This window comes from Pteropus medius, unplaced genomic scaffold, assembly GCF_902729225.1.
Source record: "Pteropus medius unplaced genomic scaffold, Ma_sr-lr_union100, whole genome shotgun sequence".
Lineage (NCBI taxonomy): Eukaryota > Metazoa > Chordata > Mammalia > Chiroptera > Pteropodidae > Pteropus > Pteropus medius.
In genome coordinates, this window is record NW_024349800.1 from 60,187,265 (window position 1) to 60,204,550 (window position 17,286).

Consider the following 17,286-nt stretch of genomic DNA (forward strand, 5'->3'; position numbering starts at 1 on the left):
AAAAGGGAGAGGCAGAATGTTTATCCTGAGATATGGCTGTTCATCTGACCAGTCTAGGAGCCAAGAGAAGTTCATGTAGAAATTAACTTGAAACAGAGGAAACCATAGACACAGACCTTTTTTTATGCTAAGATTTGACTTCACAGTTGTATAGCTTTGTGGTCAGACAGACATGTGTTCAAATCCTGGTACATCATCTCACTGCTATATGACCTTGAGCAAGACCTTGAACTTCTCTGGACTTGACTTATCCTACATACAAAGTGGGAAAAATACCTATATTTCATAGGGTAGTCGTGAGGACTGAATGAGGTCGCATAGACACAATGCCACCTGAAACCTGGGCCAGCACAGCCATGTGAATGTCAGTTCCTGTCCACTTTGCCCCCCTTGAAACCACTAAGAAAAGAGGAACTGGATTCTACTCAGTCCGACAGCCTGGAATTCTACGGTTACTACAAGTCACTTCCATGCATCTAACTAAATGACCACAGTTATATTTCTATCCCATTTGAACCAATTTATACTATTAAAATGAAAACTTTTGTCAAACTCCTATAATTGGATAACACGATCAAACTTCATGGAATCCATAGGGAAAATAACTTCGCAGGACCCTCTTTCTGTTAAATGCTTTCGAGCAATTAAATGGTGTTTAGTTTTTAATCTAATTAGGAGCGCCAGAGTCAGCTACTCGAATCAGTTCCCAGGTTCCCTCTCTGCGCTTCCGTTTCTTATTGCTAACCCGACTTGCAGGATCACCCTTGGGCGGCAGAACTGAACAGGCGATGCAGTAAATGCAGAACAGCCACCTGCACAAACACCTTGCGAGTGCGTGCTGGGTGAAGAGAAACGCACGGAAGCCACACCACCTAGGAGGTGCACTTTGAGGTCTGGTCCTAGTTTTGCAGTTGACCGGTTTTGCGATCGCTTCTCAATCTAAAGTATGAGGATGATGGCCCTGGTACATCCAAGACCCAGTTGCCCCTAAACTGAGCCACGATCAAGTCTAATGGAAGACGAGAATGTCTGGCATGGAGCAGAGGCGTGGGGAATGGAGTGAAGCTCTCGTCGAGCCAGAAGCAGAGCCCGTGAATTGTGATCATTTTTTAAGGGTGGTCCGCATGTGTATATGCCTTCGACGTCAAAATAAACCAGCACGTTTAAGAAATGCGTGAACAGCGGTGGTAGACCTTACCAGTGTGGCAGAGAATCTATCTGATCTCCCATATTCACAAGTCCCAGTTTTCTGAAGGACCTAGCTATTTCTATGTGCTGTTTCTGGTCCAAAATTGTCCACCAGCCACCAACAAACACCTGTAGGCGAGTACCTCACCATGTACTGCCCTAGGCTGGCACAGGAGTGTGTGCACACTCGGTCTCTGACCCAGACCCAAAAAGAGTACTGACAACACAGGTGTCACCTGTGTGTGCTCCAGCCTTACCCTCCTCGATGCTCCCCAAACCAGTACTGGGAGTCTCTTGCAAACAAACCCTGTAACTGCCCGCTCCCACACCGAGCGGACTCATCTCAGGGAGCAATCTTTGGAGTGTGTTATGGTCTGAAGACTTGTATACCCCAGATTCACATGTTAAAGCCCTAACACCCAGTGTAGCTGTACTTGGAGACTCATCTTAAAAGGAGGCAATTAGGTTAAGCAAGGTCACAAGGTGGGGCTCTGATAGGATTAACGTTCTTAGGAGAAGAGACAGCAGAGGGCGCTCCCTCCCCCATCCGCTCCCCACCGGCCATTGCCACGTGAAGGCGCAGAAAGAAGGTGGCCGTCTGCAAGCCAGAAGGCGGGCTCTCACCAGAAAACAGACCAGCCAGAACCTTGATTTTGGACTTGCAGCCAACTTCTGCCGCTTAAGCCACTCCGTCTATGGTATTTTGTTATGGCTGCCCCAGCTAATACAAGGCAGTGCAAGAGGGAAGATTGGATTTTGTTATTATGTATCCCTTACTTTAAAAATCATAAATACATTAAGCCTTGGTAACAGATTGACACTCCCACACACAGTGCACATGTTGTACATGGCAGGCGAGGTATCAGGAGGAAACAGTGGGTGTCCCCCAGCTCGAGAGGGCTGGCAGAATGCCCACCCCTGTCCACCTGCTCTCCATGGACTGCAACATACTGCAGCTTACAGGTAGCCAGGTTATGATTTTTGATCAGAGAACCTTTACCATATTTCCTATGGAGACAAGGAAAGATAATGAAATCACAGCACAGAGGTTCACTAGTGATCTTATCAATATAAGAATATAAGCTCCATGAGAGCAGGAATTGTCTGTCTGGTTCAGTGCTGTATCTGTAGCACTTAGACTAGCCCTTGACACATAGTACATACTCAGTGAATATGTATGTATTTAAAAAATGATGGGATTTTTTTTGTTGTTAAAACGTGTTGCCTTTACAGACCATCATGTCTGCAGATTTTTAAAATCTGGAAACAACCTTCTGAGCCCGTTTTAAATTTTTACAAATGAAGATTTCAATGGGTTTTAAATTTATTTCTTTAAAATATAGAAATTCAAACTTTGCCGATTAGTTCATATCGGAGAACAGATATTTACGCAATTTGCGTAAAATACTTTCACGTGGTAGATGCCCAAGGCGTGATGGCTTTAATAATTATTATTCAGCGAACTCTTGCATCTGAAAGCAGTGGAATGAAAGGTAGTTATGCATCAATGAAATACTCTTATATGCCTGAACTTCTGGTTTATTCTTCTCTCAGATTGCCCTCCATACTCCTCCCCAGAGTCTAAGACATCCCTAAGCACATAATAGATACTTTTATTTGACAAATATGAAACAAACTGACCTTTTGGCTCAAATTCTCCTACATCTAGAGTCAAGACTTCAAAATAAAATCCTTAATTGTTTCCTGATTGTTTCCGCCAATATTTGGCTTGGCGCTCTGTCCAGAGTTCTCTACGTTCCCCAAAGGACGAAAACACATTCATTACTCAAATATTTACTGAGCACATGCTATGGACCAGCCATTGTGCTGGATGCCGGGGCACAACAGTGGACAAAAGAGACTGGATCCTTTACAGCACTCAGCATGGACGAGGGGGGAGAGAAGACACCAAACAAATAAATATGTAATTACAAACGTGGTGTGTCACATGAAGTTGTTCTCAACCTTATTTTTTAATAAAAATTGCCTATATGTACCCCAATTCAGAAAGATTTTATCCCATAAACTCTTTCCCAAATCTTTTAAAATCAAGCACATGTAACTATCAATCAGAGGTCCTGATCAACAAAAGATCCCGTAGTTACTTCGCCGTTAACACCATTCTGCGCGACGAGAAAGTCTGACATTGATTGACTTACAGACTGGATGACGGACAAATGCACCATTTCCAGCAGGTTTTTGTGTCTGGTTTTTTTAAAAGAACTTGTAGACCTCGCGGCTGCCTTCACAGATTAGTGGTTCTCAAGCTTGGATGTTTATCAGAATTACCTGGAAGCCTGGTTAAACCACAGAGTGGTGGCCGCTGTCCCCAAATTTCTGAGTCAGGCGAAGTAGGGGCCTAAGAATCTGCATTCCGCACAAGTTTTGTGGCGACAGTAAAGCTGCAGGTCCAGAAACAACAGTCTGAGAACTACCAAGCTAGACCAAAAGGCAGACCTCAGGCTAGAACAAAGTTAAAGTTCGAAGGAAGTTCGTAGCTTACCTAGGCCAACCTGCTCAGGTGACAGATGAGAACCTGAGCCCAGAGAGGAGAACCTAGCCTCTCAAGGTCAAAACCGAACAAGTTAGGCAGGTTCCATAACTCTCAGGTCACTGGCCTTTCTGTCAAGCTGCCTCCAGCAAGCCCGTCTCCCGCCGAGCCCCCCAAAACACGCCTTTCGCGTTGGATTCTGAGGTAAACTCATCGTCAGACTCACAGGGGTAAGAAATGCTATCATGTTTTAGTTTTCATTCAAAGTAATCCAGTAGGGTCGCAGTGTAGGAGAAGAGAGAAGAAACAAAATTGACAAAATGTTGACAATTGTTGAAGCTGGATGATGATCACAAAGGAGTTCATAATACTATTTTTCTGTTGTTGGTAGATGTTTGAAGTTTTCCGTAATGAAAAAGGTAATGGGACTCAGTTGCATTAAGATTTGTCACTGCATGTCTCTGGAAGGACCTGGGTTTCCAACATAGTGCCTGAAGTATACTCCCCGCAAGAGAATACTTTCAATCTCTGTGACATGCCAAGCCTCGGCTGGGCATTAGAGGGAATCAGACGAATTAAGATACAAATTTCTGCCCCCAAGGATCCCATAATTCAGTGGGGTAAATAAAATGTAATTTATCGGGCCACGGAGATTAGTCAATAGCATGAGACAATTAAGAGTGAGCTAAGAGATTAAGAAGATTGAGGCAAGACTGAATATTTTTCCACTTTTTATCCCTGGCGTTAAATTTTTTTTGCCACTTTCTACGAGCAGTCACGTTGTAGAAATGGACATCACCATGGATCAGTTCGATGCTGTTTTATCAAAATGGAAAGAATGTCAAAAGTACAAAGAATAGGAAAATCTCAAGAATCTGCTAGAGAATTAGTTAAATTACAAGCTACCCAAGCAACAGGAATGTAAAATTGCTATTTAAAAGGACAATATAAAAAGATAGGTAATATTCGTAATATCATTTTTATATGAAGATACAAAATGACATAATGTATACATACCATACAATATATAATTCTGACCAATGTTTAGAAGCATATAGAATTTAGTTTTAACGCCAGAAAAAAATACACCAGTGTTGACAGTAATTATATTTGGATCACAGATTTCTGGTATTCTTTTTTCTTTTTTAACTCCTTGCATGTTCTTAAATTTTATGGCACAAATACATATTACTTCCACATAGCCTTCCCTATCCTGTTTTTTAAAAAGGCAGTTAGCTTTAAAGTACTATGACTTATCTTCACATCCAGAAACTGAACCCAAAACCCAAAAGTGCCCCTTAAGCAGTGGATGAGCTGAGATTAACTGCCTGGAATCTTTTGAAGGGATTAGAGGTCCAGGGACCCTCTGGAGTGGCCAGCCCAGGGTGCCATGAGCTGTGCTCAGCCAAACCTAATAGCCAGTTGCCCCCACAAATGCCCTAGAGGTTTCCTTTCTAGGTCTGGAACAGAAGCACTGACACATGCTAGAGAGAAAAAAAGGTGTGATTATTAAAAGCAAGCTTCCTTTACGTACTCCACACCACAGCCTTTGTTTAAATGTCCTGGTCCCTCTCAATTCTGATGACTATGCCTGGGCACGGGCAGTGGGCAGGGGGCCTGCCCTCTGTCTTTCAGATGCCATCTATCTTCTTCTTCTCATTCTGTTTTTTTAACCTTTTATTAGCTCTAGTCTGAAGCTGCCTCTGAACATTCTGAAATCTCTAAATAATTCATATATTGAATCCACAAACTGGGATAGTTTTCTTTGAAGGGGGGTTTCTAATGTCAAGTGGAATGGTGGCGTAAACACCTACAACGCCATAGTCCAGTGAATTGCTTACTAAATGAAAGAAAGACCGGTCAACTTGATATTCACCATAGAACGCTTCAGCCAGGCTTTATGAGAATATAAACTCCCCTATTAAAAATGACGAGACAAAAATTCAGATATTAAAACTGCAGCTTCAAATTACCCACCAGGTAAAAAGGCTATTTTCACTAACTAAAACCATTTTAAGCCACAAACCATTTATGCCACCTGCAAAAACAAAAAAGTCCAGGACGGAATTTTAGTTTCGACCTGAGCTCACGTCTTACTTCATAAAGAATACTTGTTCCAGAACGAACAGCAGAATACCTCGCCCACTGCTATGAGCAATGGAAAATACCACAGATCCCATTGCAAACTCTAAACGGACCAGATTTCAGCATGAAAAGACTTGTAGAAAAAAACCCTCACCTGTGTATCATTTAGTTGTTTCACATTTTAAATTCGGTGTTTATTTTCTAGAAACAAACTTTTCTGAGAAAGCCAAAAACAGTGCTCTGGTTATTAAGAATTCTTCAAATCTGCTCAGAGACTTAAGACAGTCTAAGAAGACAGATGTGGGAGCTTAAAACTTCCAAAAGCATTTTCCTACAAAGTGCTGTAAACCAGTCAACAGTCAACACAACATTTATGTAACATGAAGCTCAGAATCCTGCCAGCCCTCCACCTGGCCCATGGCTAACTCCCAGAAATTCCAACGCTCTCACTAGGAATAAAAGTTTGCATTCGAGCTAAATTTACACATTTATTGTTTTACACAGGTACTAAAAAACCTTTCAAGCCCCGAAGTAACACCTCTATAATAAAAGTTTATTAAAGAAAAGCTTCAGTAAACAAATTAAGTAGTTCCTCTTTTTTTGCTGGTCCTCGTGACCAGGGATCAAAAGAGAGTTGACAGCAGAATGGCCCAGCATCCTTCTCCATGAAAGGCGGGTCGCCTTGGCGCCTGGCGGCCACACACACACACACACACACACACACACCTTGGACTTCAGGAAAGCAGTCTTTGTTCCCAAGACTCAAAACTGGGATCCAGTTACTAAGCCCCCACCTCCCCTGAACCTGCCTTCCCAAGGGTAGGGGCCCCTCAAACACGGTCCCCTGGCCTTTCTGGGAAGAGGTCTCATTTTTTATTTCCCCTGGGTCCCAAGTGCGGGGAGGTGTGGCTGCCTCCTGCGGCTCTAGCTTTTCTGCACACATAGACATAGATACCCGCGTGCACGCACACCCGCAACACAGCGCTTACTACGCTCACTGTCACCCGCCGAACGCTCCCCGTGTGCCCCGCGCTTCACGCGCTAACTCCTCTACCTCTAACTCGCGGTGTCTCCGTCTCTCTTACACACACACACACACACACACACACGCACGCACACGCACACGCACGCACGAGGCAGCAGCACTCAGGTCCCCAGGTGACCCCAGAGCTGAACGCCGACACTTCCGCGCCTCGCTCGCGGGTCCAGGCCGGGAAGGTGCCCACGTCGCGCGCGCTCTGCTCCCTGGCTCCTCTCCCGCGTGGCCTGGCGGGGCCGAGGTCCCACGCGGCCGGGATCCCGAGCCGGACCCCGCCCGGCGCAGCCCGGCGCCCCCCGCCCCGCCGGCCGCTCCTACCTCGGCCCTTTGTCCCCGCGCGGGCGGGCGGCGTCCGCTCCCGTGCGCCCCGCGCCGTCCGACGCCAGCCCAGCCTCCGGCCGCAGGTCACCCTCGGCTCCTGGGCTCGGCCGCGCGGGGGGCGCTCGGCAAACCCGGACTGCGGAGCAGAGCGCGCGCAGAGGACGCGACCCCTGACACCGCCCACCCCCGGAGTCCGCCTCTCCGGGTCTTCGGGCCGGCCGCGGGGGAGGGACGCGCGGTGGGCTCGGCCGCGGGGGACCCGCGCTGGGGAAGGGTCCGGACGGCGGCGGCGGCGGCGGCGGCGGGGGAGAGAGGGGGCGACGTGGGAGGAGCCGAGCCCCGCGCCCTCCCCCCGTTTGACCCCGGTCCGCGCTTGTCCCCGCCGAGGACCCTGTCCCCACGCCGTGCCCGGGTTTCCGCGCCTCAGACCAGGCGGACCGGCGGGTCAGCCGTCGGCCCCTCGCGCCGCCCTGGCGCCCACCTAGATTCTCGATTCGCCGCCCGGGGTGCCGGGCACCTGGCGAGGGGCGCTGCCGGCGCCCGGGAACTGTCGCTTCCTCTGTTCTCCGCAAGGGATTCCCCCCGCCGCCCCGCGCCGCGGCCCCGTCCCGCAGCGGGCGCGCACAGCGCCACCTCCGCGCGGGGCCGCAGCTGGGAGCCCCTCCAGCCACGGGGGACTTAGCGGGTCCAGCCACGGGGGACTTAGCGGGGGAGGGAGTCTGGACGCCAGCCTAAAGACTCCAGGAGAAGAGTCACTCTGCGTTTGGACCCAGGCGCCCAGAAGGGACACGACAGGTGTGTGAGGCCGCGAGGAGCGGAGCCTGGGCCCCCAGCGACTCCACGCCCGGGGCCCCGGGACGCCCCACCCCCGGCCGCCCGCTGAGCCCTGCGGAGGCCCGCGCCGCCCCGCGCCCCGGGCGCGGTCCTGGGCTCGCTGTGGACCCGCTCTGCCCAGCAGAGACCGGGCTCCCACGGCGCGGGCTGGGGCACCCGGATCCCCCATAGCCAATGTCGGCGGGCGGCCCGCTTTGGCCTGCCTGAGGTCAGCATAGGACAAGGAAGATTCTGGAACGACGGGCCGCTGAGGGTGGACCGGCCAGCCTCCCCTGGCCCCAGCGTTGCTCGGAAGGACGAGTGGATGGATGAAGGAAGGAACGAACCTCAGCTAAGCCTTGCAAGCGTCGCCGGCGCCTGGTGAGAGGTGGGCCGGAGGCACAGCGCGGGCAGCAGGGGAAAACGCGACGCTTCTTCCTTTCTTTTTTTAAGCAAAAGATGGGCCACTGTGATTTCAGCAACCTGGGGGAGGCCCAGAACTAAACTCAGGAGACCAACCCTGTACCCAGCTTCCAACCCTGTACTCACCCCCACGACCTTCAGCGTGGCCCTGGACCTTAAGTGGCCTTAAGGACGGGGGATACACTCAGTTGAGTGACGGTATGGCCCCCAGCAAGTGGTACAGCAGGTCCTTGGTGAAAACGTTGCCTGAATGAATCTCTGGGATCTCCTGTACTCTGACTGGCGGCACCATCATTTCCTTTTACTATGAAATATTTGAAACACACTAACTAGGGAGAGTGACATCATGAGCCCCTGTGTACCCAAGAACCAGTCAACCTGACATCTTGCCTACTTGCTTCAAGTGTTCATGTAGGAAATAAATCACACACCATACAGTGACAGCCCCAGGACAGCCCTCCCTGACCTCAATTCTCCCCTCCCCACCCGACCCCCTCGCAGTAATCCTCCCAAACTTCTCAACCATGTTTTTATTCTATTGCTATCGATGCATGTGTTCATGAACTATGTGTAGCGTTTTCACCAGCCTTACAACTTTCTGTATGTTATCATACTCTTATGTTTTGCTCTGTCGCCCAGTTTATATTATTTTGCTCAATACTATGTAAGATCTGTCTAATCCTACATGTAGCTCTACTTTATTCCCTTTACCTGCTAAATCATGTTCCAATTGTGTAACTACGGTACAATTTTCATATACATTCTTCTGATATATATTTCAGTTGATCCAGTTTTTCATGATTATAAGCACAACTACAGTGGACACTCTTGAAACTGCATTCGTGTTTCTAGGGTATAGACTATCCCCTGGTATAAGAAAGACATTCCAAGAATTAATTTCTTTCCTTGAAACCCAATGCCAAAAAGGAAGTCACTTTTAATAAAGACAAAAATATATTTTGGCTCAGCATAAGATTCAAAGCGACTACAGTGTTATTAAGGAAAAATTCTTAGGTGGACATTCTATACCTTAGCTAGTCCTGAGCTAGTTAATGCAGTGACTTTGGGGAAACCATTTATTTCTATTTTTGAAAATCTACAGTACATTTTATAAATGCATAGACTCCTACCAATTAAGAATTAATTAGACAAGAAATGAGAGTCAATGAAAAAGTTGTATATTGTTTTCCAGCTTAACGAATCATCTTTCTGCTTCTAGTCATTGATTTAAACGCCAACACAGAAGCTAAGCGGGGGGAGGGCCTGGTTAGTACTTGGATGGGAGACCACCTAGGAAGACCAGGTGCTATAGATGTAAAAAAAAATTAAAAATAAGGTATTGTAAACTTATTGCAAGGTCCTTGCAATCTGTGAAGTCAACCAAGGGTTGCCTCGCCTAAAAATAAATAAATAAATAAAATAAAACAAAGACACACAAATACGAATGATTAGATGTTTTTTCTGAACTGAATCTGACCCACTTATTTTATATCTTTATTGAACTTGAACCAAAACTTGAAAAAGTAATTTCAAGATATCTTCCTAAATGAGGGGAAATCAACCTAGTTTAAAATGTTGACAAGAATGAAACCAAACTAAAAAACTTTGGTGGCCAACTTGAAACTGACAAAGGAACTGTTGCTCTCCAAGCCCATTCAGTCAGCGGAGGGTTCTGGAAGAGGCCAGGGGGTCAGGAGGGCAATTAGACATGGCTCCTGGGCACATTTATTTCTTTGTCCAGCATTTTCCTAAAGAATCATACACATACACCTACACACACATGCATTGTTCTCTCCTTCACACAGTCCCATCTCACATACATTTCTCCCTTACGTGTCTATGCACGTGCTTCACAGATGTGTTCCTTACACTTATCTGCTTCCTTAAGTGCAGAGAGCACACATGCTTAAACATACATGTGGCTCTTTTTCACATATATATATATATATATATGTCTCTCACACATTCTTTCCAGAGACAGCATATATCTCTCACACACACACACACACACACACACACTCCATCCACACACACACACACACACACACACACACGCCTTTTGTTTCTGGAAGACCCAGCTCTTCACACATCTTTTTGTTTGTAACACACATTTTTTCACACGACTATACCCAGATACAAACTCATTCTTACACATTTGCATATATATGTATATTGCTTATCTAGTGACACATGTAAAAATATACATGTATGTATTTTTCCTGTTGTAGCACAAACAGCTTCCTCCAGCAGTCACATTCCTCACAGCCGCCCAGTTAAAATGCCGCAGAGTAGAATGAGACGAAGCCTTTAGATGCCCCCATTCGTGTACGTCGAGCAGTTTAGAATCATCCGTTATCAGCATGCCACTTGTTTCTATAAGAAGGAGCATATGAGCACTTAAACTTCATTCCCTCGCAATAACATATCTCTAGACTGTAACCCCTTTTATGTTAACTATCACCATCTGTAGAGAAATGTTTCTCTAGCACAGTAAATGCTTAACCCCAGCTTGCTTAAGTCATCTCAAAATGCGAACAGGTAGCTGTATTTGTTTGCTCGAGATGCCATAACAAAGTCCCAGACTGGGCGGCTAAAACAACAGATGTTCATTGTCTCGGAGTTCTGGAGGCGAGAAGCCCGAAATGGGAAGGTCAGCAGGACTGGTTCCTCCCGAGACTGTGAGGAAGAGTCTGTGCCAGGCTTCTCCCCTCCACGTGATGGCTGTCTTCCCCTTGCGCAAGCACATCTTCACATCATCTGCCCTCCGTGTGTGTCTGTGTCCAGAAGTTTCTTCTTATAAGGACACCAGCCATACGGGACTAGAGCCCGCCTTAACGACCTCATTTTAGTTTGACTACCTTTACTGAGGCTGTAACGCCAAATAAGGCCACATTCGGAGATACTGGGGTAGGATTTCAATGATGACTTCAGAAAGGGTCAGAGATGAGGGACACAATTCAACTCCTCACGGTAGGATTTGGCTTGTTTCTGCCCATGGTTTGGACCAGAGATACTAAACTCTACTTTGATTAATAATAAATCCATGGCCTAAAGAATGGGAGTTTCTCATCTGAAACCTTAAAATGAAATCTGACTGCACACCTCCACTCCAATCCACTTCCGTAGTACCGGGAATATTGACCACTCAAAGTCAGAGGCCGTATTTCACCGGCGCCCTAAAGTGAAACTGCTCCACCTGGTGGAGCGTCAAGGCACTGTACTTCCGCCAATGACAGTCTAGCTTGTAACTGTCCTGCTTAGGCCGCCTTAGCTGGTGTCCAATATTAGACAGATAAACAAGAGAGAGTCCCAGGGGCAAAACAAACTTGTTGCCACTGATATAGTTCATGGGGGTAGTCCACGGGGAGGTGAAAGTTTAAGTAGAACACATTTCTTAATAAGACATTAGTCAACAAACTATAATTGTGCTTGTATAGAATTCAAATTGTACAGAATGTAAGAATTCAACTTTGATGGAACTCTCTTTAAAGATATGGTCACAACGTAGTCTCGCACTAGCTGCTTAGCACTGGACTCCCACCCCCAAGCGGAAAAGATGAAAGTTATACAAAAGTTTGAACTGAGAAGATTCTCTGTTCCAATCACATGTACAGAAACATCGCTCTGCTGGTTGTGTGACAATATTTAAAGACCACTTTCCTAACCTCTAATGGTATTTACAGAACAAAATTACAATGGACTGGAGAAAATGCAAATGATATAAGCAATATCAGTCTAGATGTTGGTATCTTTCACACTTAACCTCATCATTATCTTGTTCTTTTTCTGCAAAAATACCTCTTGGGAGTTTATTCCAAGGAATATCCAGGGATGTGATAGGATATAATGTACACTACATTATGAACATGTGTAACATGCTTAGGTTATTGTAATGGATCCAAAAATTCACACTGGCGTGCCAGACTTTAAGCTAAAATGATCGGGAGAAAAAACTCTGATAACATCAGCAAGGAAAAATTACTGTTCCAGCATTCGGTAGCTTCTTTCTATCCAAAAGAATAGGGATGCTTTTATTGAAGAAATGTATTGAAACAGAATGAACAATGCTGTTTCTTAAAGAACAAGTGAAAATTTGTTTGCTTTATCATATTTTTCATACCCTTAGTTCTTATTAAAGGAAAGATGAATTGATCCAATTCTTTGGAGAATAATTTGACGGTATCTATCAAAAGCACCGATGCCTATGCCTCTGGCCCGGTAATTTACTCCTAGCCGCTTACCTTTTAGGTATACTCACACTTGTGTGAAATGAAGTCTGTACAAGATTGCTCTGTATTTTGGTGGTATCTGTGGTGGCAAAGATTGAAAATAGCCTAAGTGTCTAGGTTTGGGAAGCAGCATGGATGATTTATGGTACATATTCACAGTGTAGTACTATGCAGACATAAAAAAGAAGGACTTCTATCACACCGTTAGGGAATAATCCGCAAGATATTTTTCTAGGTTAAAAAAGCAAGAAATAGTATGATTATTAGTGTGTAAACTGGGGTGGGTGGAATGACATAAATATTTGTACATGAAACATCCCCACAAGAATATATATAAAAAACAGTGCAGTGGTGGCCTCCAAAGAGAGGACTTTCTGTTGAGAGACAGGAGTGAAGGGAGACTTTTTTTCAGTGTTTCTGTGAATGTATTTATTCAAAAAGTTAATTAAAGTGTTTTTTTGTTTGTTTAATTTTCTTTGACTAAAATTTCTCAAAGGTCTAATGATATTTAAATTATTTTGGAATCGTAAATCTGAAACCAGCATGATCGTTGTCTGATATTTAGCCACTTTCTTTTCTTTTAGAAGAGGATATTATACTTTATCTTTTTCATTATGTAAATGATATGTAACTACCTAACAAAACAAAAGCTTTTGAGTTTGCCGAGTGTATTTCTTTTTTCAACACCATTAACCCAAATGAATTTTTAGTACATACTCCTACATATAGAAAATGCCAAAGAAAAATTCGAATGATTCATCTGAATTATTACCAATGAAACTTCGATAAAAATCTTTAACAAATTAAATTCGAACATTGCAGATTTGTATAAGATGAATCATCAAAAATCTGACAACTTGTGTGCAAATTTTTCTGAAGTGTATGTCATATCAATTAACTTCTGAGAATTCCTAATGCTGACTATCCAGCACTCTTTCTCCAAAATAAAACTAATTTAATCCTACAATACTTAAGAAATACTAAAAAAAATAGTATCATTCAGCATAAAATTCAAGCAGGAGGAAAAACATAAGTTGCTATACTTATCAATGATTCGATAATTAATGAGGAATCTAAACAAAAGCCATTGTAAGGAATGCTCAGAAGATTTGACAAAATATTATCTTTATATTCTGTTATCATATTTTGCCCTAGACTTTACACTGCAAAGTCAGCATAGTAAAGATCTTATTTTTTTCAAATGCTATTTGGTTATTTATAATGTAATGTACCTAATGATAGTGAAATGGTATTAGAGGCATCCATCCGAGGGCTCATCAGACTACATGGGAGGAGGCCGAGGTGCTGGCCTCGCTGGGGGTTCAGGGAAGGATGACTAATATGAGGATGAAGACTCTGCTAAAAGCATCATCAAAGGGGTAATGTTCCAGGCAAAGAAAACAGCAGGTAAGAAGCCTCGGCAGTGAGAGAAAACTTTTGAAGGGTTGAATGAAGATTAATGTGACTAAACAAGAGAGAGAGATGTAAGAGATGACCCGTGATAAGGTGGTCAGGGGATCTTCAGTGCCCAGGACACAGCTCCTGCCCTCCAGAAGTGTGATGGGGGAGACAGCCAGGCGGGCAAGTGACCAGTGTACAGTGGAGTATAATACAAAGTACAGTGACAGATTTTAAGCAGATGAGAGATGAGATCAGATCTGTGCTTTAGAAAGATTTCCCTGGCAATGTGAGGTCAATAGTCACTAAAAGAAAATGAAAGGGAGAGAGAGAGAAGAGAGAGAGGAGGAGTGGGAAGGGGAGGGAGGAGGAGGGAGGGAAGGAAGGAAGGGAAGCAAGGAAGGAAGGAAGGGAAGGAATAAAGGAAGTGAAGGAAGGAAGGAAGGAAGGAAGGAAGGAAAGAAGGGAGTGAAGGCAGCTGTTTCATTTGACAGTAATAGTGTAGAGTCCCTTGTTGGTGGAGAGATGAAAGACAGAGAAATGAATTCGGAAGCAGCTATGCTAGTCCAGGAACAATGACCATGAAGGCATCAGGAGGAGGGAAGGGCTGAAAATCCTCTGGGGGACTAGCACTGCAACTCTGAGCCCCTGCCCCCACCCCACCTCACCCCCCCCCGCGCCTGCCTCCCCACCCCTGCCCCCGCTTTGTGGCTTTCTCATTGGAGTTCGCTGAGGCATACAGCACTAGCTCATCTTCCCCACTGGTCTTTTTGGATGGGCTTTCATGGGGATTTGCTCTTGTGTGTGCATTTGACTGCAGGCATATTTTTTCTCTGTTTGTTTCCTTTCTGACACAGGAGAAAAATACTGTTGCTAAGTGGAGAGACTGAATCCATGTGCCTGGACCAATGAAACTTTCCTAGGCAGGCATCATCCTGGGAGCACTCTGTAAACTAATCAAGGACTGAACAAAACCTCAGAGCAAAGAGTTAACTGCAGTGCTCTTTGTTCCATTTGATGTCACTTTACAACCACTTTTAGTTACCGGAGTAGGGGGCTTTGAGACTTGACTATAAACAGCCCTTGTGAAATTTGAAGTTCGCTTTACCAGGGAAGATGAATTGTGTACCAGGGACTTGATGTTCATTATCACTAATACAGCAGGTGTGTTTACTCTCAGTTTACAAATATAGAAACTGAGGGTTCTAAAGGTTAACTTACTTGCCAGCAACAGCTAATAAGAGCTGACACAGGGCTCTCTCCTGCCCGGTCTGTCTGTTCCTTCTTCCGGGCCACCTCCCTCTCAGCATCCCTCCATCTCTTCAGCACTCCTCTCCTGCAAGTGTTGGTCCTGGCACCTCATCTCAACTTCCAAAACAGTGTAGTGATCTGGAAAGTAAAAGACCAGCTCTGCCAGACACTAGTTTTTTGATCTTGGGCAAGTCACTTAACTTCTCTGTTCTTGGTTTCCTCCGGAGTGAAATGAGAGGGTTTTACTGAATGACCCTCTTCCTGCTCTAACGTCCTATGACTCATACTATTGCATACAGAAAACTAACGAGGAACAGTCTTTGCTGCCATTTCTCCCCTGCCCTCTTTACGCATTCCTCTTCTTCCTCCCACGCTCATAAGATATGTACGTTAGACACTGGGAGAGAGCCGTGGACCAGAGGTGGTGTCGTGTGACCCTGCAGTCTTACTGTGTTTCCCAGGGTAGTCTTCCCTACTGTTCCCCACCTAACCTTCTATAAATATTTGCCGAGTGCCTGCCATGTCTCCCAAATCTCCTATTCCACCATCTCTCCTTCCTCTCGGCGGGTGACTTTGGCATCACAGAGCATGAACTCCGTCAACTTCCTGCCAGGTCACAGGTATCGTGTCTGGAGGGCTGTGTTGTTGCCTTGACCGTCCACAGCTGTGCTCATGCCGTCTTCAGCCTGGAGTGCCTGCCGCCCCCATCTTGACCCACACCTCACTTTCACTCACCCGACCCCATATCTGGCTGCAGAAAATCTAGTCATCTTTTGACAACCTTCTCAAGGATCAGCATACCCAATTAATTAATCAGCTGTGGAGTCAAATCCCTTCTCTCCTACTGCCTAGCCAGAATCTCAGGTAAATTTTGTAATCTTGCTAATCTTCATTTCCCTGATCTGTAAATTGGGCAGAAAAGCACCTATCTTTCAGGTTCGATATAAGACTTACATGAAAAAATGTATGCAGCAAGGTTTAGCAGAATGCAGATGCTGAATTAACGCCTCACTTATTAAAAACAGCCATTTCTGGTCTCTAGAGCTTGCCTTCTCAGGACTCTGGTTGGTAAAAGTATCTTTTGACTGCTCTGGGAAATTCGATCTGCAACAAAATTCAATCTTCTAGAGACTCCCCGGTGTTACCCTTTATTTCAAGTCGTTCATTTAGCAAACATTTACTGAGAACTTACTATTAGCCAGGGACTGTGCTAGATCCTGGCAATGTAAAGATTAGAGGATGCCCTCTGGGAACTTAGAGCCTAGGGGAGAAGCCAACTTCCTCCAGAAGCTTTTCCTCCCCGCCCCAGGCTGGGTAGAAAGCTTTGCTCTAACTGCCTGGCTCAGTTACTGCTCTCCACCCTGTACTTAACCACATTCCTTTGCCTTTTTATTTCTAACCTGTGCTGGCCCCTGTTCTAAGTAAATTTATTAATTCATTTATTCCTCACGACAACCTTCTGAGGTCAGTACCGTCATTATTCCCATTTAACGGATGAGGAAATTGAAACATAGAGCTACTAAGTAACTTGCTCAGGGCCTTATAAACTTAAGAGGAGCGAGGATTTGTAAATACAATTCTGGGCCCAGCGTTAAATATTGTTTATTATGTCTCCCCCACTGAAATTTGAGATTGAGCCTGTGCCAACTCCAAACGAATGTCTCCTGTGCCCACCACCATATCTGACACCACAGGTAATCAATAATTTATTCATCAAATGAAAGAAAGAAAAGAAGCAAAGAAGGAAAAGGAAAGGAGAAAGAAGCAAAAAAAAAAAGAAAAGAAAAGAAAAAAAGAAAGAAGCACGTAAGTAAACGATTCCCCCGCGGATTGGTTACCAACATTTACTAAGCATCGGCACTGGGCAAGTGCCTGAGATGTGCGGAGGGAGCTCAAGAATAAATTACCATCTCTGCTCACGCAGAACTTTCAGTCACTGGTGTCAGTCGTGTCAGGAATTCCGAGGAGAAATTGCGTTTTCCCGGCCGCCTGGCGTTCCCCGCCCCGCTCCCTTCCCCTGGAGTCCTGCTCCATCTCTTCCCTCGCCT

The 17,286-nt window shown here is 45.3% G+C and overlaps 1 protein-coding gene across 11 annotated transcripts in view; it reads right to left on the bottom strand.

The window, feature by feature from the left end:
* Positions 1 to 8,800, bottom strand: part of GREB1 (growth regulating estrogen receptor binding 1) — a 108,482-nt gene extending 99,682 nt beyond the window's left edge. For 3 of the 11 annotated variants that reach the window (XM_039887835.1, XM_039887833.1, XM_039887834.1), the window contains exon 1: positions 7,122 to 7,320. The gene's annotated coding sequence lies outside the window, so the exon portion shown is untranslated. Of the gene's footprint in view, positions 1 to 7,121; positions 7,324 to 7,605; positions 7,725 to 8,486 lie in introns of those variants that run through there. The other 8 variants (XM_039887831.1, XM_039887828.1, XM_039887839.1 and 5 more) reach the window with 6 other exon arrangements.
* Positions 8,801 to 17,286: the final 8,486 nt, after the last annotated feature.